The sequence below is a fragment of the Acartia tonsa genome, chromosome 3 (assembly GCF_053477335.1).
Source record: "Acartia tonsa isolate MP-2025a chromosome 3, ASM5347733v1, whole genome shotgun sequence".
In the NCBI taxonomy this organism is placed as follows: domain Eukaryota; kingdom Metazoa; phylum Arthropoda; class Copepoda; order Calanoida; family Acartiidae; genus Acartia; species Acartia tonsa.
Genome location: NC_137262.1, coordinates 28,485,069 through 28,512,861, shown reverse-complemented (window position 1 = coordinate 28,512,861; position 27,793 = coordinate 28,485,069). Strand labels below are relative to the sequence as shown.

General features: G+C 30.6%; 1 protein-coding gene across 1 annotated transcript in view; it reads right to left on the bottom strand.

Annotated features, from left to right (window-relative positions):
• Nucleotides 1-25,037, bottom strand: part of tnc (tenectin) — a 174,314-nt gene extending 149,277 nt beyond the window's left edge. The window contains exons 1-2 of the mRNA XM_080153469.1: nucleotides 25,001-25,037; nucleotides 24,083-24,214 (exon numbers count right to left, since the gene is read on the bottom strand). The gene's annotated coding sequence lies outside the window, so the exon portion shown is untranslated. The remainder of the gene's footprint in view (nucleotides 1-24,082; nucleotides 24,215-25,000) is intronic.
• Between the last annotated feature and the right edge of the window lie 2,756 nt (nucleotides 25,038-27,793).

The following is a 27,793-nucleotide window of genomic DNA, read 5'->3' as shown; positions in this document are numbered from 1 at the left end:
TAGCGGAAAAATTCTTTAATGATATATAAAATTGTATCTATGTAAGAAATTGGTTTTTTTGTGTTAAAGTCTAACCCAAAACAAATATTCAATATTTAGGCCTTGTATCAAAATCTTATATTTTCAAAGTGATATCCATTTCTATCTGTGTAAAGTAAGCAGCCTCCTGTCTTAACCAATAATATAATACTTAAGTGTTTATATAATGTAGAAAATAAATTTCTTAAATGAAAATTTTTATGTTAAAAAAAATAACTTTTAGAACAAAATGAGCTATCTATAATACAAATTAGAACGATATCCGTATGTCGGTCTGTTCGTATGAAGCTAAAAAAGTAAATCCTAAAAAACATTTTTTGGCGGATTTTACTTTTTTGAAGAAACACAATAATTTTTTTCCCACAAGATTGTGAGAGATGATTGAAACAAGTGCAGCAGCACACTGAAAGAAAGCAATATAGATACAATACAAATATTTTTTATAGATTCATAAATATATAAAATAAATAATAGGATAGTATAAAAATTAGTTTGTGTTGTCTTTTTACTAGTCTGTAAAGGTGTGGGACCATTTATTAATATGAAGATTAATTTAGGTTCTTCAAATAATGGGTTGTAATTTGTAAGGGATGAAACAATTGACGAAATTAATGGATAATGTAATTAAAGTTCCCAAATTTTTATTCCATCGAATAAGAGAACATATTATTAAACTTTAGGGACAAGTATGATTTACAGTCCAATTGATCCCCTTCATTAAAAAAAATGAAGCTAAACTCGTAGAAATTGTTATAATTTTACTGAATCTCTATATTAGATGCTGTATTGTTAAAATGAAAGCACTATGAACCGAGTGCATTAAAGAAAATACGTAGGAACCAGTGAAACGTAAAAAACTGGTAAAGAAAACCACCTGATACCTTATAACACTTAATTATTATTTAGATTAGCATTTCAAATAATATTTTTGTGCTTTGAACAGAAAATCAATCTTCACCAAATTCTTGCTGTACTAAAATATCTCTTTGGCAGCTTATAAGGAATTGTATAGAGTTATTGGAGGTTTCTCTGAGCGCAGAACCCCCAGCCCCAATATTTTTTAAAATAAGGTTTGGTTCCATTCAGAGGTTAGGCAAAATCAACGACTTCTCCTTTTTAAAATTTAATTCAGGGAAAGATTTCTTTGCTTCCTACGCACTACGCTTTCCTACGCACCAAATAATTTATCTCTCATTGCTCTTTCCCTCTCGGTAATCTTTGAACCAAACTATGCTATGGTTATACAATTTTTAAGACAATGAAAATAACGATTAAATTAAATAAGTAATAAATCTTTAAGTAATAAAATAATTAGAAAGAAACTTCCCAGAGAAATTTGTCTATACTTTTCCAGTATGGCTTCGAAACCGATTAATATCCGCTGGTTTAGTACCGGTTCTCAGCCACACTGAAAAATCATGTTAGAGACAACTTTCCACGAATAGTAAAATGAAAAATTATAATTTTAATACCCTTATAATCTTTTATTTTAATATCTCCGGAAAGTTTCTATAATACGATGCGATAAATAACTACTCTTACAAGAATTTTTAACTAATCTTAAAATAGTATCTTATCAGTTTAGGTCTCTCGTTTACTTACTTTTTAGCTTAATTTTATCTAAAAAAGTTTACTTAACTTTTAAGTAATAAAAGTGCACGTACGTTTATTCTAAGTAATGTCTGTAAATTTTAGGAGTCTAAAGGGATCAGACAATGGACGATGAATTGATATGCATTCCCGTTGATGATAAACAATATTACCCCCTCTTTGAATTAAGAATATTGGTTGAAAAATCTAGACAATACGTGTTTGGAACCCACCAAATAATATTCGAGAAAAGGGGTATATTCCCTTTCGTGGCAACGCTCCTTAAGGGGCTATTTTTTGTATTTTCAGAGAAGCTTATCTCCTATTTCTTAGAGACGTAAATGATCTTGTTAAAATAAGTGTTGTACTTTTAGGGGTGAAAATTTTATGAAAATCATTGAAACTTTGTGATAACATCTTTTTTCTTTCTTTTGCAAGTGTCTTATATTCAATGATTCATCTAACATAATGATTTTCTACAATTTTTTTTTCAAATAATAAACAATTTATTTTTTAAACAAAGAAATTTTTGCTAAATAATATATTAACTAAATAATTGACATGTTATTACTACATATTTACTACAAGGTCATTGAAACAAATGATTTTAAGTTTATAATAGCAAAACAGTTCTGTTACTTTTAATCAGGGCTTGACAGCCGTGCCAAAGCCTCATTGAAATCGTCATATTATAGCTTTAAAATTCAGTTGGATGTATTAACCTGTTCCTAAAAAGACAATCCCATCTTTTCGAACATTTTTTGCACACAAGCGGGTTCAAATTAGAACTGATTCTTAGCCATACCGAGAAATCAAGTATTGTATTATAAATAATTTACGAATGTTAAAAAATTATTTATCAATAGAAGTTTTGTTAGCACGGATCATTAGAATGTTTTTATTGTTCTATACTTATTGACTTAACTATCTTATTTCCTGAAGTCTTCTAAGTCTTAAAGTACACATTTACATATGTATCTAAAGTTTAAATAAAACAGTATAATCTTAGTGTGAAATTGTAGGTTTCTTCAAAACAAATTAAAAGTAGTCTTAGTATAGCTTACTCATTTTTAACTAAACGTTTGGGAACATTAAACTTGATTTTAACTATATTCGTTGTATAAAGTATATTTTAAATTTTTGTTTTTAGATTTTCTTGCTGTTTTGAATATCTAAATGTACATCTAATCAAATGCTCTGATAGTGAAAGTGATCCACAATACGACGGTTTCTAGAAATATCTCAAGAAATATCGAGCATTTCTTACAAATGTAGTGTGATTATATTTAAGAAAATATTTTTAGGAATGATCTCAACTTTACAATTCACCAAATATGTGTTATATGTAAGTATGTGTATTTCTGTGTGTGTGTGTGTGTGTGTGTGTGTATCTGTGTGTGTATGTGTAAAGTGCCATCATCAGACACAAAGATCTAAATGTCACTAGAAATCTACACTACAAGAATGGAAAGGATATCTAATCTTTAAATAACAAGGACAATTTTGAATAAAAATAGGACATCTGTAACATACCAATTTATTCATCTTAATGTACAAGTACGTCTAAGGAGGTGTTAAGGGTTGTTAACCCCCTCCCCAAATAAAAATATTGGACGTCCTTACATTACATTTTTTTAAATTCCTTACTCTACCTAAAAATAGGAGTAAATTTTCTTATTGATCTCGTAGTGACTATTTAACGTACAAAGGGTCATACTCCTATAGTATCTGATCTATTAATAAAATAAATATAATATTAATAGTAGATATTTACTTGAGTAGTCCAACCTTTTATTCCTGTACTCTCTTTCAAACATTATACTTAAATGTTCATTTAAAACTAGAGCTCAGTTGAAATTTCAAAGAAGTGAGTTTTCCAAACTATGACTTTTTATACCTTTAAATACTTTTTTTTCAACAAAAAATAAATTATGTGTTTAAAAAATCTTTTATTGAATATAAGATTTAAGCATAATTTACGAGTTTAAATCCTTTTTTCAAAATGTTGATTTCTCATTTCTCAAATATTAAGAAAAACCTAATCATATATTTTGAAAATATATTGAAAATGTAAAAGTATAAGAGTTAAGCGATACATAAGACGGTATCGTAAATCAATCCCTTTAATATTTCAATATGAAAAAGTTACATTTTGAAAGCCAGGCTTTTCTATGAATAGGGTCGGTCCGTACGTTCATCAGCCCGTTCATTACGAATAACGTTTGTCGTAAATTTTTGCATGTTGGTATTGTCCTATCTATTTCAAACTTTGCATGATGATTCCTGTAACAGTTGGATCGATTTAAAAAGCGAAGCAAATCTATAATTGTTACCAAAAAGTCCTTTTTTCATATTTTTTATGTATAAATGTACAGTTTCTATACTGCAAATCTTACATAACAATAAAAGTATAGAAATAGAATGACATAAAAAGAATATTAATAAATTAAATGCAAAATATCTAAATAGTGCTCTAATTAAGAAACATATTCTTTAAATATAAAACTTGCATTTTCATTTGTAATGTCACTAAAATATGAAATATCATCCTATTCTTACAAAAAGACACGTTTTTTCATAAGATTTTTGAAGGTTGGTTCATGAGGAAAGAGAAAAATCAAAAAGACAAATCAGAATTAAAATCCTTAAATTTTAGTAAAGTTTCAATTGTAAGTAAAATCTGTTTTTCAAAACATAAAATAAAATCAATAAATTTTCAACATAAAGTCAGCCTTTTAATAAAGTTATTTATTTTTAAAGTCTTTTAAACAAACTTTTCATTGGAGACGTTAGTTTCCTTATAAACCTATTTCCCCTATATAAAGAAGTAAAGTTTTTGCTTGAAGCTTAAGATTTTAACAACCATTGTACTGTTTGAGTTCTCCTTTTTAAGGAAGATTCACTTTAGATGTCAGCCTTTGGGTACTTTTAGGCTTTTTTCTGACTCCTTCCCCTTTATACTATTCGTCTAGGGGCTAGGGGCGCAGCCAATAGTATGTTAAAAATTAAATAACTGAAATGAAAGGAAAATAAAAGAAGATTTAACTTGACCGTTCTAAATTAAAATGCGTCATCGGAAAATCCCCGAATCAAAATATTAACACGAACTTTATAGATTATTACAAATATCGCTTTACTAATTTAAACAATCTTATATACAACATATGGGTCGAGTTTGGTCATTAAAACCACTGAACCAGTTAGAGTGATATTTTTAGTGAATTTTATTGACTATTGGTAGGTTTTATGCTATTTGAAGATTGATACAGGCCTTAATAGACATGTTGTTAACACATAATAGTTTATTTCTAAAATTTGGTTGATGCCCATAAAAAGTAAATGTAGATTGTATTGATAGCATTATAAAGTACACACACACAAACCAAAACGCAAACAAACGCTCAAAATAAACGTAAAAATTACGGTTAAAATCAGTATGACTCTCAAAAAATTGAGTTTAAGTAAGAATTGTATAACTCATCTTTTTATAGTTTATTACGTATTCTAGGATAGGATTTAGAATTATGATAACAAAATAAACATGTTTAAATTGCTAAAAAAAACCTTTATCCTATAATTTTTATAATGTAGTAAAATTTTTAAAAGCGAAGTTTTTTTATAATTAGGGTCGGTCCGTACGTCCGTCCGTCCGAGATAGATAGCTTTTATTCGTTAATTTAGGCATGTTAGAATTGTCCTATCGATTTCAAACTTTGCATGATGATTCCTGTAGTAGTTGGGTACGATTTAGAAAGCGTAGCAACTCTATAATCATTACCAGAATGTCCGTACGTCCATTTTAAACATGTTGATTTTTCTACTTTTTTATCGACAAATTTTCAAGTGTTCTAATTATCCGTTTGATCTGATTTTTGGTATATTGATTCCTGGGACAACAAAGAATAATATTATAAGCGAAGCAACTCTATAATCAAGTCCAAAAATGTAAGTATGTCCATAAACATTATCCTGCTTCAAGCAGTTTTTCAACAAATTTACTTACACTTTTGCTTCGGCTCTTATACTTTTAAATTCTGATTATTCAGTTCAGATACTATACAAGTGTTAATGTCCGTTTGTCCTACCGTTTCAGTGCTTCGCTTTTATGGATGTTGTCATCCTTGTTTTCCTTTAATCTGAGAGTTGTTCTGTTCAAGAAATTTTATAAATATTTTGGGCGATTTTCCTGACTTTCCCTGTTTTCCTCTAGAGGTTTGGGGCGAAGCAAATAGTATACTATAAAGCAATAATTAAGAACAGATCCTACTAAAATATTTTTTTGTCATTTATTCCTTTTTTTAACACTATTTAGCCTTATTCATGAGTTTATTATGACTTTTTACATCCCTTATCTGCTATTAAATCTACATAATATACAAAATTCTGAAAATTAAGCCTGTAAAAATATTTTTACACATTATTTCTTGGTAAATATTTGACACACTTATTAAAAATGAATATGTTAATGCAAGTTCATAATAAAACAAGGATGACAGCATGCCTAACAGTTACAGGAATCACCATGATGAATACAACATTTAACTTTTCAAAGCTTTCTCAGAATAAACTCCGTTAACAAAGTTTTTTCTACCCTATGATTGTATGACATTTGTCTTTAAGCTTCCCGGTGCATGATAATGAGTTGTCTACCCTTCCTTATAATTATACTAGGCATAACGATAACTTTATGGATGATTGAAAAATAGCCTAAAACCTACGTAGTAATAGTATAAAATTGAAAACAAAACACGCTGTTTAAGATATTTTATTGAAATACCAAATAGAAAGACGGCATAACCCTTATATAACAAGGATGACAACATCCATAAAAGCGAAGCACTGAAACGGTAGGACAAACGGACATTAACACTTGTATAGTATCTGAACTGAAAAATCGGAACATAAATGTATAAATGTCGAATCAAAATTATAGGTAAATTTGTTGAAAAACTGCTTAAAAACAGGATAATGTTTATGGACATACTTACATTTTTGGACTTGATTATAGAGTTGCTTCGCTTATAATATTGTTCTTTGTTGTCCCAGGAATCAATATACCAAAAATCAGATCAAACGGATAATTAAAACACTTGAAAATTTGTTGTTAAAAAAGTAGAAAAATCAACATGTTTAAAATGGACGTACGGACATTCTGGTAATGATTATAGAGTTGCTACGCTTTCTAAATCGTACCCAACTACTACAGGAATCATCATGCAAAGTTTGAAATCGATAGGACAATTCTAACATGCCTAAATTAACGAATAAAAGCTATCTATCTCGGACGGACGGACGGACGGACGGACGGACGGACCGACCCTAATTATAGAAAAGCTTCGCTTTTAAAAAGATTTTATTTTGAAAAATCAATAGAAACACAAATAAAGAAATTGAGACGAGAGAGAAATTGTACAGTTTTTGTTCTATATATTAAAACTGGGTGGAAAATGAGTTTGCTAGAATTTGGCGGATTTTTTTGCAACCAAAATGTAATCATACAACCAATTTTGACATGGCTGCAGTAGAAAAGGACACTCGGAACGGCTGTCTTTTAAGGTTTAAAAGTGTAAATGTATTTAATAAGTCATGATTGACTAAAATTCAGGGTTCGGAAGCCGCGCTATCAGCCGCGCGGCTGCGGCTGCGGCTGAATCCTAATTTGCGGCTGCGGCTGCGGCTGCGGCTGCTTAAAGTTATGGAAGTGGCTGAGGCTGAGAGTGGCTGAGGCTTAGTGCGGCTGAGAGTGGCTGCGGCTGAATGCGGCTGAGGCTTAATAAGAATTGGGGTGGCTGAGGCTTACAGTGGCTGAATTGGAATTTTGTGGCTGAGGCTTCGAGCGGCTGAGGCTTACAGTGGCTGAGGGTGGCTGAGGCTTACAGTGGCTGAAGGATTTGTGGCTGAGGCTGCGGCTTACTGAAAGCCGCGCGGCTCATAGCGGCTGCGGCTTACAGTGGCTGATTGGAAAATTAAGCCGCGCGGCTGAGTGAGGCTGAGGCTGAGAGTGGCTGATAACATAATTAAGCCTCGCGGCTGATTCTGAGGCTGCGGCTTACTGAAAGCCGTGCGGCTGAGGCTGTGGCTGAATTAAATTCAGCCGCGCAGCTGAATGCGGCTGCGGCTGAATACAATATTAAGCCTTGCGGCTGATCTTATGGCTGATTATAAAATAAGCTTTGCAGCTGAGGCTTCGGCTAAATTGGATTTTTTAAATGCATTCTAGGACATTTTTTGGAGAGTTGAGGGTGGTTAGGGGTTGTGAGAATAAGAGTGGAGGGAAGAGGGGGGAGGACAGCAGGATTTTTTCAAATGTTTGATTCAGAATTAGTACCCAAATTTTATACTGGTACCCAAAGTTTTATACTGGTACCCAAAGTTTATTCTGGTACCCAAAGTTTTATTCTAATGTTTGATTCAGAATTAGTACCCAAATTTTATACTGGTACCCAAAGTTTTATACTGGTACCCAAAATTATATACTAGTACTCAAATTTTATTCTGGTACCCAAAGTTTTATTCTAGTACCCAAAGTTTTATACTGGTACTCAAAGTTTTATACTGGTACCCAAAGTTTTAGTCTGGTACCCAAAGTTTTATAATGGTACCCAACGTTTTAGACTAGAACCCAAAGTTTTATACTGGTACCCAAATTTTACTGGTAACCAAAGTTTTATACTGGTACACAAAGTTTTATACTGGTACCCAAAGTTTTATACTGGTACCCAAAATTTTATACTGGTACCCAAAGTTTTATACTGGTACCCAAAGTTTTATACTAGTACCCAAAATTATATACTAGTACTCAAATTTTATTCTGGTATCCAAAGTTTTATTCTAGTACCCAAAGTTTTATACTAGTACTCAAAGTTTTATACTGGTACCCAAAGTTTTTATACAGGTACCCAAAGTTTTAGACTAGTACTCAAATTTTATTCTGGTACACAAAGTTTTATACTTGTACCAAAAGTTTTATACTAGAACCCAAAGTTTTATACTGGTACCCAAAGTTTTATACTGGTACCCAAAGTTTTAAACTGGTACCCAAAGTTTTATACTGGTACTAAAAATTTATACTGGTACCCAAAGTTTTTTACTGGTACCCAAAGTTTTATACTAGAACCCAAAGTTTTATACTGGTACCCAAAGTTTTATACTGGTACCCAAAGTTTTAAACTTGTACCAAAAGTTTTATACTGGTACTAAAAATTTATACTGGTACCCAAAGTTTTATACAGGTACCCAAATTTTATACTGGTACCCAAATTTTATACTGGTACCCAAAGTTTTATACTGGTACCCAAAGTTTTATACATTTACCCAAATTTTATACTGGTACCCAAATTTTATACTGGTACCCAAAGTTTTATACTGGTACCCAAAATTTTATACTAATACCTAAAATTTTGTTTTAATATTGGTACCCAAAGTTTTATACTGGTACCTTAAGTTTTATACGAGTACCCAAAGTTTTATACTGGTACCCAAATTTTATATTGGTACCCAAAGTTTTATACTGGTACCCAAAGTTTTATACTGGTACCCAAAATTTTATACTAATAGCCAAAAATTTATTCTGGTACCCAAAGTTTTATACTAATAGACAAAAATTTATTCTGATACCCAAAGTTTTATACTGGTACCCAAAGTTTTATACAAGTTTTTTAGCAGTAGGAATTTATTTCAACATCTATAGTTATGATGCAGTACAAAGCCTATCAACTCCCAGACGACGAGCCGATGCGCTACATGTTGAGCCACGGTCGAGGGTTTCTATGACATTAACTCAAGGTCCAAAAACCCTGGATAACTAAGGGGAATTATATCTTTCCTTTGCGCCTGTTCATGTTGCACACCTAGCACCTAGGAACCATTTAATGTCTTCAGTTATAACGCAGTGTCTGCGCGAGATTCGAACCTATTACATCCCTGATGACAAGCAGATGCGCTACTTGTTGAACCTTGGGGAACCAATTCTTTCCTTTTCTGTATTAGTTTAAGTGACATCTATCCAGCAACCAACTTTTTTTTATTGAACTACCTGCCTGAAAGTTTTATGGTAATGAGTTACGCCTGTTTATGAGCCAAGGAAATCCTCCTACTCCAACTTTACATGTTGCACACCTGCCATAGCAGCAGTAGGAACCATTTAATGTCTTCAGTTATAACGCAGTGTCTGGCCGAGATTCGAACCTATTACCTCCCTGATGACAAGCAGATGCGCTTCTTGTTGAACCTTGGATAATTAAGGGGAACCAATTCTTTCAAATTTAAGTGACATCTATCCAGCAACCAACTACCTGCCAGAAAGTCCTATGGTAATGAGTTACGCCTGTTTACGAGCCAAGGAAATCCTCATTCTCTAACTTTACATGTTGCATACCTGGAATAGCTGCAGTAGGAACCATTTAACGTCTTCAGTTTTCATGCAGTGTCTGGCCAAGATTCGAACCTATTACCTCCATGATGACAAGCAGATGCGCTACATGTTGAGCCATGGTACGCAGGTTAAATTTGTCTTAAAAATAATCGTCTTTAAAATGCTTATCATATGTACACTTGCAATAAATGTATTTGTCATAAAAACTTACCTCTTATGAAAAATGTTTTTTTTACAAAAGTGCTTTTTATTACAATTATTCATGGGTATAATTTTTATGACTAACTTTTTATGTCACATAATCTTAAACTGTTTTTAAACTATTTTTAAAGGGTATATTAAAAATATACTTTGACATCTGTAGAATCATACTGCAAAGCCAAAAATGAGAACAATTGCCCACATCAATTTTTATTAGGATTTTAAAGTTTATTTTTCACTATGGATTAAATAATTTTTACTGAATCGTGATGTTTCTTCCCTTTGTAGGTAAAATACTCAGCTTTTAGAGTGTCTTGCTTCGTAAATATTGTATGCTAGTATACAGTAAAGTTAGGTCTTTTGATTTTATCTATCAATACTAATTAAAGATTAATTCTTTACAATATATCAATGAATTAACATAAAAATGTTTCATGTTTATTATACATTAAAACACATAAAAATTGGCTGTAAAGGGTTAAATAAATTAAGATGACAACAAATGTTTATGCAATACAACAAATTTATTTTTGTCACATATACAAATATGATATAAAATAAGAGTATTCAAACATATTTTTAAAAATATTTTTAAAAAGTATGTAACTTTTATGAGTAGGGTTTTCATTCTTTTCATTTTTATTAAATAAAATTATTTAACTACGTTTGAAATAAGTCACTTTGTGAAAACACTCTTTCGGAAATTCTAATTTCTAATTGGTTTAAATTCAGCATTATGTTTTTTATTGTATTATGTCAGATTTTTCAATGAAATTAATTGTTTTAGAAAAAAAATTATTTCCATTGAACAGAGTAATGTTTTTTTTATTGTATCAGTATAAAGTGAATTATATAAAATTGTTCACTAAGTTACAATATTACACGAAGTAAAAAAAGACCCTTTGATCTGGTAAAAATGACCAGAGCAACAGTAAAAATTAATTTTTAAATCCCCAAAAAAAAGTTTATTGGGGACTTAATTCAAATTTGGGCTCTGCAGTCTGATTCTATAGGTGTCCTAGTATATTTTTGACCCCCCATTCAAAAATAGTTTAAAAACAGTTTAATGACAATGTAATTATGAAGTTATTACAAAAAATACTAAACAATAGGTACTGGAAAAAGAAGAACTGAATTAAAATAATTTTTTGGGGGGTAGGGTGATTTTTATTGGGTGGGGAGGGCCGGGGCGAGTAAATCCCATTTTTAATTTTGGGGTGATGTTTAATTTTTTTTCTAAGGCAATTTTTTTCTGGTAGTGTGATGGTACCCTTCCCCAAAATAGTTTTAAACCTTCCCAGTACCTATAAGAAACTACCCTGAATAGGAGCACCATATCGGTTTAGTAGTTAGCGAGATCCTGTAGTACAAACATATAGACAGACAAACAAACAGACATCATAATACTTAATGATCTAAAAATAAGACAAATTTTCATTTTGAAATATTGGAGCTCTGATAGCTTTTTGGTACGGTAACAGCTTTGAACCATCTATCATCCGGGTTCGAATCCCAGAAGAAAAAAAAATTTGGGGGGATGAAGGGTGACTTTTATCATTTTTTTATGGGAAAATAGGGGGGAGTTTGGTTGAGCACCCACCAGTTTTTTTTGAGGGTCATCTTTTTTTGGGAGGGAAAAGATACATTTCCCCCAAAAAATTATAAACTTTCCCTGGATCAATAAGAAGCTTCACATTACCACTTTATATAATAGAATATGTGGATATATTAAAAAAAAGAAAATTTGTTAATAAAATTATGGACCTCATTTATTGGCCAGTTCATTTATATATCCCATAAGAGGGGAGAGATGGATTAAAGGGGGTGTATGGGGGTTATTGTTATTTTAGCCAGCTGAGATTATTTCTTTATCAGAGTACATGAAAATATGGACAACATCAAAGTAATAATATATCGATTCATGTATTGCTTATAAATTCAGAAATTGTATAACATAATGATAAAGATAAAGAAACATTTTTTTTATAATAATTGCAGTTTCGAAAATAAAATCAATTTTAGTAAGCATCTTTGTAAAATAAACAAAATCGGATGATATATGATAATCATTTAACTATTTCAATCTATCGAGTACATAAAGATTATGTAGATTTTTTTGCATATTATACAGGACAATTTATTGTATTTTACAGACCTTTTTTTAACCAACTTTAAAAAGTAAAATACATCGCTGTTTAAATTTTTTTTGTTAGAAAACATATTAGGATAATTTGTGTTCAAAATAAACACACACACACACCCTCCCCCCTCCCCAAATCTTAATTTAATTATTTTCATTAATTTAAAAATACTATGAAAAATGAAATATGTATAAATCTTTTTTTTTGCATAACTTTTTCAGTGTCTCTCATCAACCACAAAGTATTAAATACATTTAAAATTGAAGAAATATCTAAGTAGGAGAAGCTTAATTATATAGAACAAGTATTGCGTACCTAAACGGAAAAATAATAGAGAAGCTACTATATAACTTGAGTATCACATAAATTGATTGCCCCCTGTGAGGTTTGAACTCACGGTCCCTAGTTTACAAGACGAGTGCTCTACCATTGAGCTAAATAGGCCACTTGTACAAGAAAAAAAATTTAAGATAATACAAATTCATAGTGAATATTAAGTAAATTCTGAAAAATTTGTATCTTTTAAAAACAATAAAATTAGGCAAACGTACGTCAGTAGGGCAGTTACCCTATAAATAGTATTCAAAAACGTATTGCTCCTGGTGAAATTCAAACTTATAACCCCGGCATAACAGTGTAGAAGAACCGTGCGCTAACTGATTGAGCCACTGGAGCTCTTACATTACAGGTTCAAACTTTTTGTAGTTGTTCAAGATGGTAGTTTCTATGTTGTAATTTTAAAAAAACTTAAGATAAAATTTTTACAAAAGAATATAAAAAAGTTTAAAAGTATAACATTTTAAAAAATTATTTTTTGGCGATGGAAATGTCTGACCCCCACCCCAAAATTAGCTCAAAACCATCCAATGTCAATATATATATAACTAGCGGCTACGCCCCTAGAGGCCTCTAGGGGGCACTTGAGGAAGAGAGAGTCAAATTTAATAACCCAATTTCTTATTTTCAATTTTTAAAGAAAAGTAAAAAAAATTTTTTTTTTGGGGGGGGAATTTTTTTTTTTAGGGGGGGGGGCCTCCCCCCTCATTTTTAATTTTAGTTTAAAAAATTTAAAAAAAAAATTTCTTTTTTTGAGGGGGGGGGGGATTTTTAATTTTTTGGGGGGGTTGGGGGTGTCCCACTGCCACAGACACACAGATACACAGACACACAGACATCCTGTTACTTTAGTAAAAGGATTCCTTAGAAGGACAACATTGTCAGTTCAGTGGTTGCTGAGATCTTAAGCTTCAGACAGACAAAATTAAATGAAAATTAAGCCCCGCGGCTGAATTGACGGCTGAGGCTTGTACTAATTTAGCACCTGCGGCTGCGGCTGGGGCTTACAATATCTCAGCCGCGCGGCTGTGTCAAAGCTGCGGCTGAATTTAAAAAATTAAGCTGCGGCTGAGGCTGCGGCTTACAAATATCAAGCCGCGCGGCTGCGGCTGCGGCATAATCATAACTTTGCAGCTGCGGCTGAGGCTTTCTTGAAGCCGCGCGGCTGAGTGCGGCTGCGGCTTCAAATTATTAACAGCCGCGCGGCTGAGTGTGGCTGAGGCTTCCCCAACTATAAGCCGCGCGGCTGATTGCGGCTGAGGCTTAGAGGGGCGTTGGCTGAATGAGGCTTAGTGCGGCTGAGGCTTAATGTGGCTGAATTGGAGTTTTGTGGCTGAGGCTTACAGTGGCTGAGGCTTACAGTGGCTGAATGCGGCTGAGGCTTACAGTGGCTTATGTTTTCTTTAAGCCGCGCGGCTGCGACTAAGGCTGAGGCTTATTGGGTGGCTGAGGAAGCCGCGCGGCTGATTTTGAGGCTTCTCGTAAGCCGCGCGGCTGATGGTGGCTGAGGCTGAGGCTGCGGCTGCGGCTTCCGAACCCTGCTAAAATTTATTATTGAAACTAAGATTCATTTATATTTGAAGTATTTTGGCACTTGGCTAAATATCTTTGAAGTCAGCAGAAATAAACTAAGGTTGCAGAGTGTACCTTTAAGGTTCAAAGGGGAAAAATATAAAAGAATATGTTGGGATGGGGGATATTAGATTGCATTGCAAATTCTCCATCTTTTTAAACTTTCACCTTTCCCCCTTCCTCCCCTTAACCATATAACTACACCCCCCTCCTTCCCCCTAAACTGAATATAGATGAGAGTGCCAATATTCTAAATTGCTGCATTCCTCAATTCCCTCTCAATTTGAGCCGCCAATTCTTGCAGATTTTCTGGAAAAATTCTAATTTCAAATGAATGGGGTCGTCTCCCCTCCTCCCCCTTTTCCTTTACATGAAGTTTATAACTCTTCATGTTGATCTACATTCGAGCCAGGGTTATTAATACAGGTGTATACACTTATTTTTGCGCATTTTAATAAAATTCAATGATGAAAAAGGTAGTTTATTTCATATTGGTCTTCCTAAAAATAATTGACATTTCAAAAAATGACCATATATTGGATTTAATTCTAAATTAACCTTTTTCAGATTGGCCTTCCTAAAAATAATTGACATTTCTAAAAATTATCAAAAAATAACCATATATTGAATTTAATTCTAAATTCACTTATTTCAGATTGGTCTTCCTAAAAATAATTGACATTTCTAAAAATTATCAAAAAATGACCATATATTGGATTTAATTCTAAATTAACTACCTTAATACATGCTTTTGTTTTCCTGGCTCCCAAAAAATCTTATTACATGTGCATAAGAAAAAAATGGCAAATTTCTCTTTCATAGAATTCATCTTTTAAAATGAGAGGTTTTTAAATTAAGTTTATAGAGTAATAGCTCTAAACAAAATTTCGATCTTTTCTTATTGGTGCTTAGTAAAAGTAACATATGACAAATTTGAAGTATGTAGGTCAAAAAGTGATCTTTGATATCAGAAACCTTTTTTACACTGGAATGCAAAGCAGTTTTAAAGCATTTTAGTGCCTTTTAAAATAATCACACTTTCAGGATTAACAAGATTGACAACAACCATTATTAGCGCAGCTTTAAAATCCTTTGATATTCAAATTTAAAATAGACATTTATTTCACAACTACCCATAGCGGACATTGTATCTTAAATTCTACTAGTACCCAAAGTTTTATAATCATGTTTGCACAAAAACTTTAAGTACTTTATTAAATGTCTATTGGTCGGTCCTAAACTAATAGTGTCCAAGATTTTACATAAGGGGTAAGTTTGTTTATTATAATAAGTGATGTACATGATTTAAATTTTTTTCCAAACTAAACTAACAACGAAAAAGCAAAGATGAAAAGGTAGGTTGTCTTGAATTTCACATAACTAATGACTGACAAACAGACAAAGATTCAATAAAAACAGAATGAAAATCTACAGATATTTTTACTTTAGAACCAATGAAAACTCTAATCGTCAATTGTACAAGTATTTTTATAAATAATTTGGTTAAACATTTAATTTTCTGATATTTCTACTATTTTTTTTCTAATAAATGTTCCTTTGGCAGCCTAGTGTGCTCGCATGTAGTTGATGCTTATACACTTAGCTGCCTGTAAAAAAAGTTACAACCTTGATCTCATTTCCAAAGTCTTTGATTTATAGCCCTATAACATTATGTTATGAGGCTTGTAAAGGATTAATTATTCTGTGATGCTTAGGTATTTGATTTCTTTAAAACTTACTTTAGATCTATGTGTATAAAGTATTTTTTGATGATCTTCACCAAGATTTTCAATAGAAGTTATCTTGTTACAAAGTAAAGTTTTTTTTGTGCCACAATTGCATATATTTTAATGAACAAAATAAAGTATTCATATATAGTTTAATAAATCTGGAAGAACATAATGATAAGAAGAAATGACTAGATGCACCTAAGGATATGACATGTCTGTCCATCCTTAATTCTTGTTTATAATGTAATTCGATTCGAACTAATTAAAACTGTCGAACCCATAATAAATAACCTACCTGTACTTAAAAATCTTGACATTATATTTACTCTTAATATTATGTGCTTTACTGAGAGGATGTAATGCTAATATAAGAATCATTCATTGCCCTACTTTCTACATGTTTTTAGTAGCGAAGCTACCCTGCAATCTTTCTTATTGTCCATTCCAACGTTTTTTAAAAGTTTTTATTATTGTTTTTACTGTAGTAAAGAACGTTAAACATATAGATAAAATTTCCCCTTTGAGCAGGAAGGGAGTGGACATCGGACCGTATATTGCATTGGAATCCAAAGTTTAACAGTTATTTCTCGTATCGTATTATAAACGGCTTTCCGCGGATATAAAATGTACAATTATAAGATTAAAACTAGTTTTTTTAGCCCCGTGGTGCCGAAGGCACCGGCTAAAAAAACTGGTTTTAATCTTATGATTGTACATTTCTATATTCGTAGAAAACTGGATATAATACGATGCTAGACATAGTTTTTTCGTATTCATGAGAACCGGTTCCTATCCACCGGATTCAAATGAATACGAGAAAAGTTTTTAACTATGGGAACTTTTAACAAAACTCTTAATTGATAGGTTGAAACTTGCAGTGTTTTAACTTTTTAACCAGTAATTTTAAACTACAGAAGGTGTATTTGGGTAATTTTTTGTTTATCTTCTATAGGGATAGTCATCATTTATCTCCATTGTATTATCCCTTAAGATCCCCGATTTTTAGTAGTATAGCTCCTCTAAAATTCATTACTTTGTAAGTTTACCCTGTACTGATAATATTAGACCTAAACACTATAATCGATTGCAGAAAAAAATGCAAATAAGCTTAGAAACTAAAGCAACAGCAAATAAAATGAATCTAAAATATTTTGTGTACACTAAATTATGTTTATGGATTTTGAATAATTCTCATTAGATATGGATTCTAATATACATAAATATTACACAAAAACATCTATCTTTCAGTATCTTATACAATAATGGATATAGAATACGTGGATATTGTTACAGGGGAAATTTGTCCTCAATTAATGTTGCTAATATAGTCCTTAGATATTGTTGCATTCATTCCTCTATTGTCAGGGGAGCGGATAGGTTAAAGTCATAATATGGCGGGTTATCGTTATATTAGTCAGTTGGGAGAATCATCTATCAGGGTATGCGAGAATATCCACGTATTGTATATCCATATCCATTTATATAAGTTCTTTAGTATTTATTATGTTAAGATTCAAATACTTTAAAATTGACCAATCCTTTATTTGGTAATATTTAATTTTATTTGAATATTAATGTTGAAAAGTTTGGTGATTTTCATAAGTAATTATGGAGCATTTTAATCCTAACTTAAAGAAAGAGATTAAATGAGAAGAGAAAGGTGCATAAAATAAAACAGGACAATTAAATTTGAGACGAATAAAATCTAAAACTTCTTTCACTTTACATATATATGGAAATCTTAAAAACTAATGCGGACATATTTGATAGGATAGATAGATTCATATAAAGATATAAAAAAATATAAATAAATTGAATGTTACTTCCTAAACAATATTGATTGATAAAAAGACAGATAGCTAAATAGACAAGACATACAGATAGAAAATGTGATGGTGAGAGGATAGAAAGATAAATAATGATAAAAAATTAGATAGCAAGACATCTAGATAGAAAGATATATGTTGAATTACAAAGTTCTAAAGTTCAATGACTATTATTAGGGAGCGCCTTTCTATCTCTCTTTCTCATACTCTCTCTCTCTCTCTCTCTCTCTCTCTCTCTCTCTCTCTCTCTCTCTCTCTCTCTCTCTCTCTCTCTCTCTCTCTCTCTCTCTCTCTCTCTCTCCCTCTCTCATTACTGCAAACACGAGTAAACGACAGCGTCGCTTTTCATCTCTCTCTCTCTCCTTTCTCTCTATGTTTATCTTTTCTTGACTTTTTTGACCATCTCGTGAAAATTGCAGATTGTTTGTTGCATAGCTAGTCTTTAACTCAAATCATTAAGATTTTTTTATGCTTTTATATTAGTTTTAAGTTATCCTAAAGTATGAAGTAGTAAGGTTTTTGTCTGAAACTAAAGTTCTCGGAAATGGTTAATTGAATTTGATTATACTTTAAAGGGAAGCAAATATCTTGAGGATATTTTAGGCTATTGTCCTGACCTTCCCGCCCCCCGCCCCCTATAGTTCAGGGCTAAAACAACTAGTAGCATTATACAGTAAGAATAGCAAATTTAATGCTTGATTTTTGAATTCGTTAATGAACAGTCATATTGAGCTTGTTGTAACAATTTACTGGCGGACAAAACCAAGTTACAAAGGAGTTACGCTAATAAACATAGTGTGAAAATCGTTATTTCTCGCATCGTATTATAAACAGCTTTCCGCGGATATAAAATGTACAATTATAAGATTAATTATGATTGTACGTTTTTACATTCGTAGAAAGCTGGATATAATACGTAGTATGGATGAGAACCGGTTCTTATCCACCGGATTCGAATGAATACGAGAAAATACATTTGAAGCTCTTAACTATTACCTTCGCTTCGACACCTTTATATATAATCATCCTTGTATAGTAGCAATTTGTTTTTATTACGAGGGGCAGACGTATAACATAATTTTTTTAGCAGATTTATGTTAGTTTATTATGGGTTGATTCAAAACCTAAACAAAATTGTGAATTCATATTTTTAAAATTGATTTCTTTTTATTCCAGTATGGCTTCGATACCGATTAATATTCGCTAGATTTGAGCTGGTTCTCAGACATACTGAAAAATCATGCATAGCACCGTATTATAGACAATTTTCTTCGAACAATAAGATAAAAGATAATACTTTTGTCATATCATATCAAAATAGCATATTTTTCTATTTTTATTATTCAAGTACATGAACAGTAGAAAAGAATAAGTTTGAGTATTATTTTTTAAAGATTTAATTTGATTGTAATCTAGAAACTATCATTGCTAGGCCTGTGAACACTAAGGGTATGGTTAGTTTTTCACAAAAACAAATTAAAGTAAAATATTGTAAACTAGGACAAATCTGTCCACAAGAAGCGCAACAATTACAAAAAAAAAACATTTTATAAAAAAGAAAGTAAATTGTTAGAAAGTAAAATCTAAAAATCTAAAACAAAGTATGATATATATATATATATATATATATATAATTTTGTGGTTAAAGATACTTTTAGGACAAATAAAAAACTCTTTAAAAATTTGTTTTTAAGGACCTTTGTCTGTATGTCTTTAAATCGTATTTAAAGCGTGAAGAACAATGTCCAAGGTGAAAATTAAACAAAATAAAAATTCAACAAGTTCAGAAAGTAAATAGACGTAATATAATAGATACTTAATTTTAAACTAAACGAACATTATTACAATGTCTCTGTAAGGAATGTCAAACAATAATTGCAGATCAACAGATTTATACAAATTTTCATAGAAAGACAAAACAGCTAAAACTTTGATTGTAAATCTATCACTAAATCAATGTCCCTAACTGTTAATTGAATTCTTAATATAGGATTACCAATCTTACAAAAGATGCATGCCTAACATTTATGTGATTTCACTTAAATTATCTACTTTGAGTTTGAGTTATTTACTAAGTATTTTATTTAATGAAATCTTCCAATTTTTAACATGTACAAAACGGCCTGCTTAATTGCTTCAAGATCCATGTCAGATCTATATAGGAAATAAATGTCTATAAACGAGCTCAAGTTTTCCAAGGAATATATGATTAAAACTCATAGTGCTCCAATAATCCATAATAAACTCTCATTGCCCAGAACGATAAGACCCATTATTTTACTTTATTAAAAATAAATTCATTTTTTTCATTTCATGTTGCTATTTACCTTATATTAATGTATTTAATTTCTAATCATAAAAAAGAAAATTTAAATTTATAATATGATAAATTTAAGAAAACTATGTTTTAAAAGAATTCGATTGTGGCGACATTTTGTGTGTTCAAATATTAAACTAAAATTGTAATCATCATCATTAACCCTTTGGTGATGGTAATGTAAAGAAAAAAATATAATTTAAAAAAATCTTTTAAAAATCATTTAAATTATTAAATATTTACTTTCTTTTAGATAGTAATGCCGGGTGAGGAAAATAGATTTATTGAGAAATAGATATGCATATAGAAAACTAGCCAATAGGGAGATAATTATATCGAGCCAACTCTAGTCTTTGATATAAAGAAGAAAATACAGGTGGTTTCGTAAATAATATGATATATAGGTATCAATATCTTAATTTTACTAAATCTACACGTTTCATATAATGTGATTATTTAATGCAAAATGACTTTAGAAATAATCTCGAGAAGGAAAGAACCGAAGAGAAAGCAATTTAATGTGTGTTGGTGCAGTTAGGGGACAGGGGGTTGGTTTCAGGCTTTACTAGCGAATTATACAGGAAATTTTTATAATAATAAAGTAATATTTTCCCTTAAAATTTACTTTTTTGTATTGATTGAAATACATAACAATCAGAAAATCCGCAAATAAATTATGAAAAATCCATCTTTTTCAAATTTTAGAGAAAATAAAAACTTAAAATAATGTTACTTCAAATTTAGATGGAAACTATACATTTTTCTTATATGACAATCTTTCTGGGGTTTAAAAACATAAAGATATTAGGTTTGGAAATTTTCTAGAAATTCTTTTTGCTCTAATCTTTAACATTTTACGGTATAAAATCATTTATATTATAAATGAACATATGAATATTGATTAATATTTCTTAAATTAGGCTTTGATTATACCAATTAACAATTAATAAACAATTTTGAATTTCCCAAGAAAGTCCACAGTGAAAGTTAGCATAAAGTTAGTGGTGGCTGCTTGATGGGTTGCTGAATTTTGTTGTCACCGGAATCTTAAATTGCATGTACAGTTAGACAACCAGAAACTTAAACTATTATATCACTAAAATAAGCACATTTTTAAATATTAAGATATACCTAAAATAATGCTTTTTCTTAAAGAAATTTTGATCCAAGAGACTTCATATAAAATTCCATAATAGGTTAATACTTATTTACTAAGTAGATTAACCTAGATTATAAATATTAAATATTTATTATAAATTGATGCACCTATATTATTGGAGAACGTATACCAACATATTTCTTTATGTGATATGGCTACTTTTTTAGTTTTTGTATCAAAATCTAATCTTGAAGTCTAAACAATATCAAGATCTTATAAATTACCTAAAAATTGGTTGGATCAATTATAGAGAAGCTTTCTAAACCAATCTTTCTTGGTGTAATATAAGCAGGGAAACGGGGATAGGACATTGGAGAATTCTATATTAATCTTTACTTCTATTATTCTACTTTAGAGTCTTCTAATAATTAATGGGAAGATTAATATAAAAAATAATTTATCACCTATTGTCCTCGCTATCAAGTATCTCACTTTCATATATATTTTATAAAAGGAGAGGACATTAAGCTATTTATTACACGTGTTACTTAAGTTTTATATATTAACGTTTTCTTATTCATTGTTGTAGCAACTTTTGGCAGTTTTCTTAAATTTTGATTAGTTGGTTCAAACGTTTCTACCATTACTCTTAATCTATAGAAGGATGATTTAGTGTATCATCATTGGGGATGTACATTAATTTATCGGCCATTGTCTTGTCCTTTTAGATTCCTGTATATTTTAGTATCAGACTGTTATTTAGAAAGGTTGGCTACATCTGTCATTAGAAAAGATGAGCGCAAACCAGGGAAAAATATTGATATTATGAAGAAAAAAAAGAAGCATTGTAACTTTAATGTTATCTAATGACTTTGTCAGGAACCAAGCAAATAGCCTAAAACTATTTTTAAAGATACATAAGACTTCTAGAAAAGCCTTATACATAGGATAAGTAATATAGGTAAAATAGTATCACCTTGTAGTTTTAAGAGTTAATTTGCTTGATATTTACGTTGTTATTAAGCCAACTTTATACATTACAAACATTGACATACTGCAATACTCTTCATAAATGACATATTATCAATATCTCTATATCTTTTATTTGATTGAGATCAATGCTCAAATAGTATTTTAGAAAACTTATCCCATTGTTGAAATCAAAGCGACTATATTACACATGGGTATATAAAGAGAGAAAGGCTATATCCAATAAAACATCCAATAATTTTCTTGGCTAATATTTGAACTAAAAAAGAGCAATTTCTTAAATATTATTATTTAGAGCAAAAAGTATCTAAAATATTCTTCTATAAAAGTATCAGGATATTTTTCTTTCTGTCTGTACCTAAGAATCTCGATAAACTCTTAACCGATATAGTTCTCCTTTACAATATAGCTTCTCCTATGTCCTACGAAGGTTTATACCTATTTTGGGGGAGTGTACCAACAACATCCCAAGATAAATCTCCCATAGAAAAAAAACTACACCCCCACAAAAAAAATTTATTTTAATTAGTCTTTAAAATACTTAAATAGAAAAAGGGGGGGGGGGCGAACCCTCCATAACATCAAGTACCCATAGAGGCCTCTAGAAGCGTAGCTGCTAGTAGATTATATATTGAATCTACATTTTTTGCCGTTTTAGAGGCTCTCAAAGGGGAGTTGAAAGGGAAAGTAAAAAAAATGTTGTCTGAAGAAAAGTTTTGTATCTAGATTACACAGCAGGGGGGTGCATGAAAGATATATCATTAACTCTGTCGCATGCATGGGGGGGGGGTAGACACAGAAATATTTAACCCCCTCATATGAGAGTAACATATACCTTTCAAAAACAGAAAAAAAAAATTAAATAACATAAAAGAAAATATGATAAAAAAACAACTTAAATTGTATTCTATTTTGTACATGATACTGATTATTCTTGGAAAACCTTTTTTTATTTTTATATGATATCATGACCCTTAAAGAAATTCGTGAAATTTTATAATTAAATTCAATTTTTAAATTTAATATTGTTCAAAATACGTATTTGCTTCATGAAAAGCCAAAAAGATAAGTACTATATTTTTTTAAACATGGTTCTAAACATACATAAAACTTTAATAAAGTTGATTTTTAGAGAAAATAAAGAAATGGTTCTTTTAATTTCACTTTATGTAAAACTAGAGGCTGAACCCTGGCATCGAGGGATTCTGTTTTAAAGGTTTAAGAAATAAGAGTTAAAGATTGCCGAAAACCATCCTAAGACTTACATTTAGAAATGAAATATCAAAAAACTATCATCAGACCTACATAAAGCTTCCCTAAAGAAGAACTAAATCGGTTCAGTAGTTATCGAAATTTTAAACTACAGACAAAAAACTTACATAATAAGATGACTTTAAGTTAAAAGTAAAATTTTTTGGGGGATAACTCCTAAATGCTTATATATTAAGGGTTAATAATCCTTTAGAATATGAAGAGTCGCGCATACTTCACTTTTTGTCTCCACCTCTGTATAATATAAACTCACTATAATAGGATGATAGACTAAAATTTTAATTAGATACTATAGTGATTTTTAATTTTAGTGACACTTTTCTTTGGTTACTAAATGACAATTTCTTTGCTTTTTACAAACATTTTTACTTTAATTAAAAAGAAACCTCTTTTTCATTGAAACATAACCAATAACCAAATTTAGAGGATTTTTTTATAAAAAAGATGGCAGATTTTTTCATAAAAAGATGACAGATTTTTTCATAAAAAAGATGACAGATTTTTTCATAAAAAAGATGACAGATTTTTTCATAAAAAAATGACAGATTTTTTTATGGAAATGAATCTATGGTCTTAAAAATAATGTAAATCTTACCTTTTTAACTGAACCAAATTATACTAAACTTCTTCGTTTTGAAAAAAACGAACCAAGAATATTCACTAAATTAATTATCACTATTGTTTATTATACTGTTTTCCTTCCGTCTCGAGCCTTCAGACCAAGATTCTGAAATATTTAACAGTTTTTCAACAATTTGTAAAAAAGCAAATGTAAATGTAACGCAAATCTTATAATAAGTACGTGAAATATCTACAAAATTTAAAGAAAACAGTAAAAGTGTCTGACTATGACGTCAGAAAAAATTAACAATTAACCAATGAGAATCCAGTATTCACAATGGTAAAATATATAACGGCCTCTCATTGGTTAATTGTTAATTTTTTCTGACGTCATAGTCAGACACTTTTGCTGTTTTCAAATTTAAAACTAAAAAAGCTAAATTTCTTAACTGACAACACTTTATCAGAACTTATAAAAACTGAAATTTTTCACTCTAATGGGTTACACTTAACTTAACATTTTTTAATCAACTATTTGACCATTTACAGTTGTTGTGTTTGTGTGCTTTCAAGTTATTTTTAAGAACTATTTTGAATATCAAAATATTGAATGCTTTGATTATCAGACTTAATGAAAACGCTAAGGATTTAACCATTTCAGATACTTCTAATTTAGGTTTCATAAAAAAATTAAATACATTAGAACATATTTAAAAACAATGATTTGTAAGCTTTTAAAAATCTAAGTCTTAATCTCTAACTGTTTCACTCATAGTGTAAAAGCAGCCGAAAAAAAACAGAAAAACTTATTTTAACGCACTTTAAACTTTGCAAAAAAAATTGCAGAATAAATGCAAAGTTTTTTTTGCTTGTGAGAAATAGACAAAATATTGAACTTTGCGACGGAAAAAATTTTGTAAGACGTGTTGAACTGTGTGATCATGTGGTGTACCTTTAGATGGTTCCTGGTGAGATGTCTACGATAATCTAAACGGATCATAGTTCCGAGATCAGAGCTCTCCAAGAGACACCGGGGATGGGGGGCGGAAGAAGTGGCGGGGAGGGCGGAAAGAGACGCAGGGAGGGTGAAAAAAAGACGCGGGGTGAAATAAGGGGTAGAAAGGAGGGTGGTAATAAGGGGTAGTGGGTAAGGGCGCCGCGAGGGGACGTGCGGAAGGGAGAAAAGAGTTCTTACTCGAGTGTCGGGGTTCATACTTTGTCGCTAAATTTCACATAGGTAAAAAAATTGAAAAGAAAATTTTCTATTTGTTTAATAACTTACAATCTTTATTCGTTAATCTAAATCTAAAACTTAAACCATCTTCAATAGCTCACCATAGTTAGAAAAAGACGCTTTTCAATTAAAACATATCAGAGATAAGAAGAAAGAATTTGAACGAAAAAAAAAATTTTAACAGTAAAGCTTATTTTAATTTTTAGCTTTATATTTTGCGTAATTTCATGGACTCCTATGAGTGTCATCCTTACTATGGTATACCATGGTACCCTACTAATACATATCATCATCTTAATACAGACTCTCTCTCTCTCTCTCCCCTCTCTATCTCTTTCTCCACTTCCTTTCTCTACTTTCTTACGGTTACTTACTTACGATGTCTCTCTCTTTCTCCTTTCCACTCTCTCTTTAATTCTCTATCTCTCTCTCTCTCTCTCTCTCTCTCTCTCTCTCTCTCTCTCTCTCTCTCTCTCTCTCTCTCTCTCTCTCTCTCTCTCTCTCTTTCATATGTATGTTTCTCTTATCATGTAATTTCACCTTTTATTTCTCTTTATTCACCTTCCCTTTGAACTTTTCTTTCTCTCTTATTTTCCTTTCCAATTGTCTAAACTTTGTCTTTAGTCAACTTTCCTTAACTAAATTCTTATTAAACTAAATTGATTATAAGCCATTTTATCCTCATATTATGACTCAAAATATTCATAGTAAAAAACAATCCTATTATATAAAGGAGTAAGGTTTTTGTCTAAAGCTTGAAATTTCGGAAACTACTGAATTAAAAGCTTTGTATAGGTCCCAGGATAGTTTTAGGCTATTTAATTTTTGAATTTTAGATTTAGGTTGGTTTTAGCCATTTTTTTTGAATGCACAGCTCCTGAATTCTAGGGACACAGCCGCTAGTTTAAAATAAGGCATAAGTTATGCTAGCTTCTATAATATTTAATAATTTTAATTATTGTCTTGGTATATCAAATGAGTCCTTAATGTGATCGATAGCATTTACAAACATTATTGATAATGATACTAATATGATGTCCCCCCCCCCCCTTTTTCTCAATAATTTTAAGGAAGCAGGGGGGAGGGATTGCTTCTCTTCGTTCATGTCTTATCTAAAGTCTATTCTTAACAACTTTGCTCAACTCTAAGACAATTTTCTTTCCAATAAACTGCCTATTTATTCTACCTTTCCAGAACACATAAAAAGCCTACTTAAAGGGAATAACAATCAATCCATATAATATATTAATATCAGTCAGACAGTCAGACATACATCCTTATATGTTTTAATAGGAATAATACAAAATTAAGATAAACAATTAAACATACATTGATAACTTTTTAAAATTTATGATTTCCTTAATTTTTTGGAGAGAAAAAATCTATTAAAATTAACCACAGCGAAGCTTCCATAACAGTCAAAAGAATAAAGCAATCGAAAAAATATTTTTCTTCCTTGTTGTGACTGAATCATAGTTTGATAATGTAATGAGCAAGTTTTTCTGATAATTTATGGAGAAGAAAATCACATTCTTAATTTTCAACATAATTGATTTATTTATAGTTGAATTATAAAAATTGTTTCAAGATAAAATATTACATATGATAAATTTTTCTTTAAAATTATAACTTTAATAAGTTTTTAAAAATCCAAGGTTCTCTTCGCACCAAGATTTAAACCTTTACAGGATTAGGATGACGCTTCTCTAAGCTGCAGTTTCTGAGATATTATGCAACAGACTTACAGTCAGGCACCAAACTACTTTATATTTTAGATGTCTGTAATTATGTAAATTACTTGTCTTTTTATAAAATTGTTATGTTCTTGAAATCTTGAAAGGTTTAGTGAGTTTACGACAAGCAAGCAAAAATAAGTTTTAAAATAATATTAATCTTTATCCTTTTACATAAAGTTGTATGATTTTCTGTTCGAACTTCATTTGTACTAATGTGGTTTAGACTTTTATTCTTGGGATGGTTTTAGGCTGCTTATTGCACTCTTCCTACAACTTCGAGTGTACATCACCTTGATGTTTGGGGCGCAGCCGCAGTAAAATATAAGCTATCAACTAAAAACACCCTAAAAATGTCACTAATTTTTTGAAGAAGGAAAAATTAAGATTTCCCAATTCTATGTGATAAAATAGTTATTGTTTGTAACTGACTCAAAGTTATTATTCTACTAATAAAAACATTTGATAAAATGTCTCCAAACATACTCTAAAAAAAAGTTACTAGAAATATTTATAAAATACCATCATATTCTAAAAACAAGGATGACAACATTTACAAAAGAGAAAACCAGTAATTTAGACATTCAGACTGACAATTTTTTTTTAAATTATAAAGTAACTACTAGTTTAAAAGGTACATTATTAGAAGTCAGATTTTAAAAATACTATTTTTAACTGTCGCTAAATTATCTGAATCAAGGATGCTTCATATGAAATTATGAATTGACCTGCATTTAAATACTTGACTACAGAGAAGCTTTGCATGTAACATTGTGTC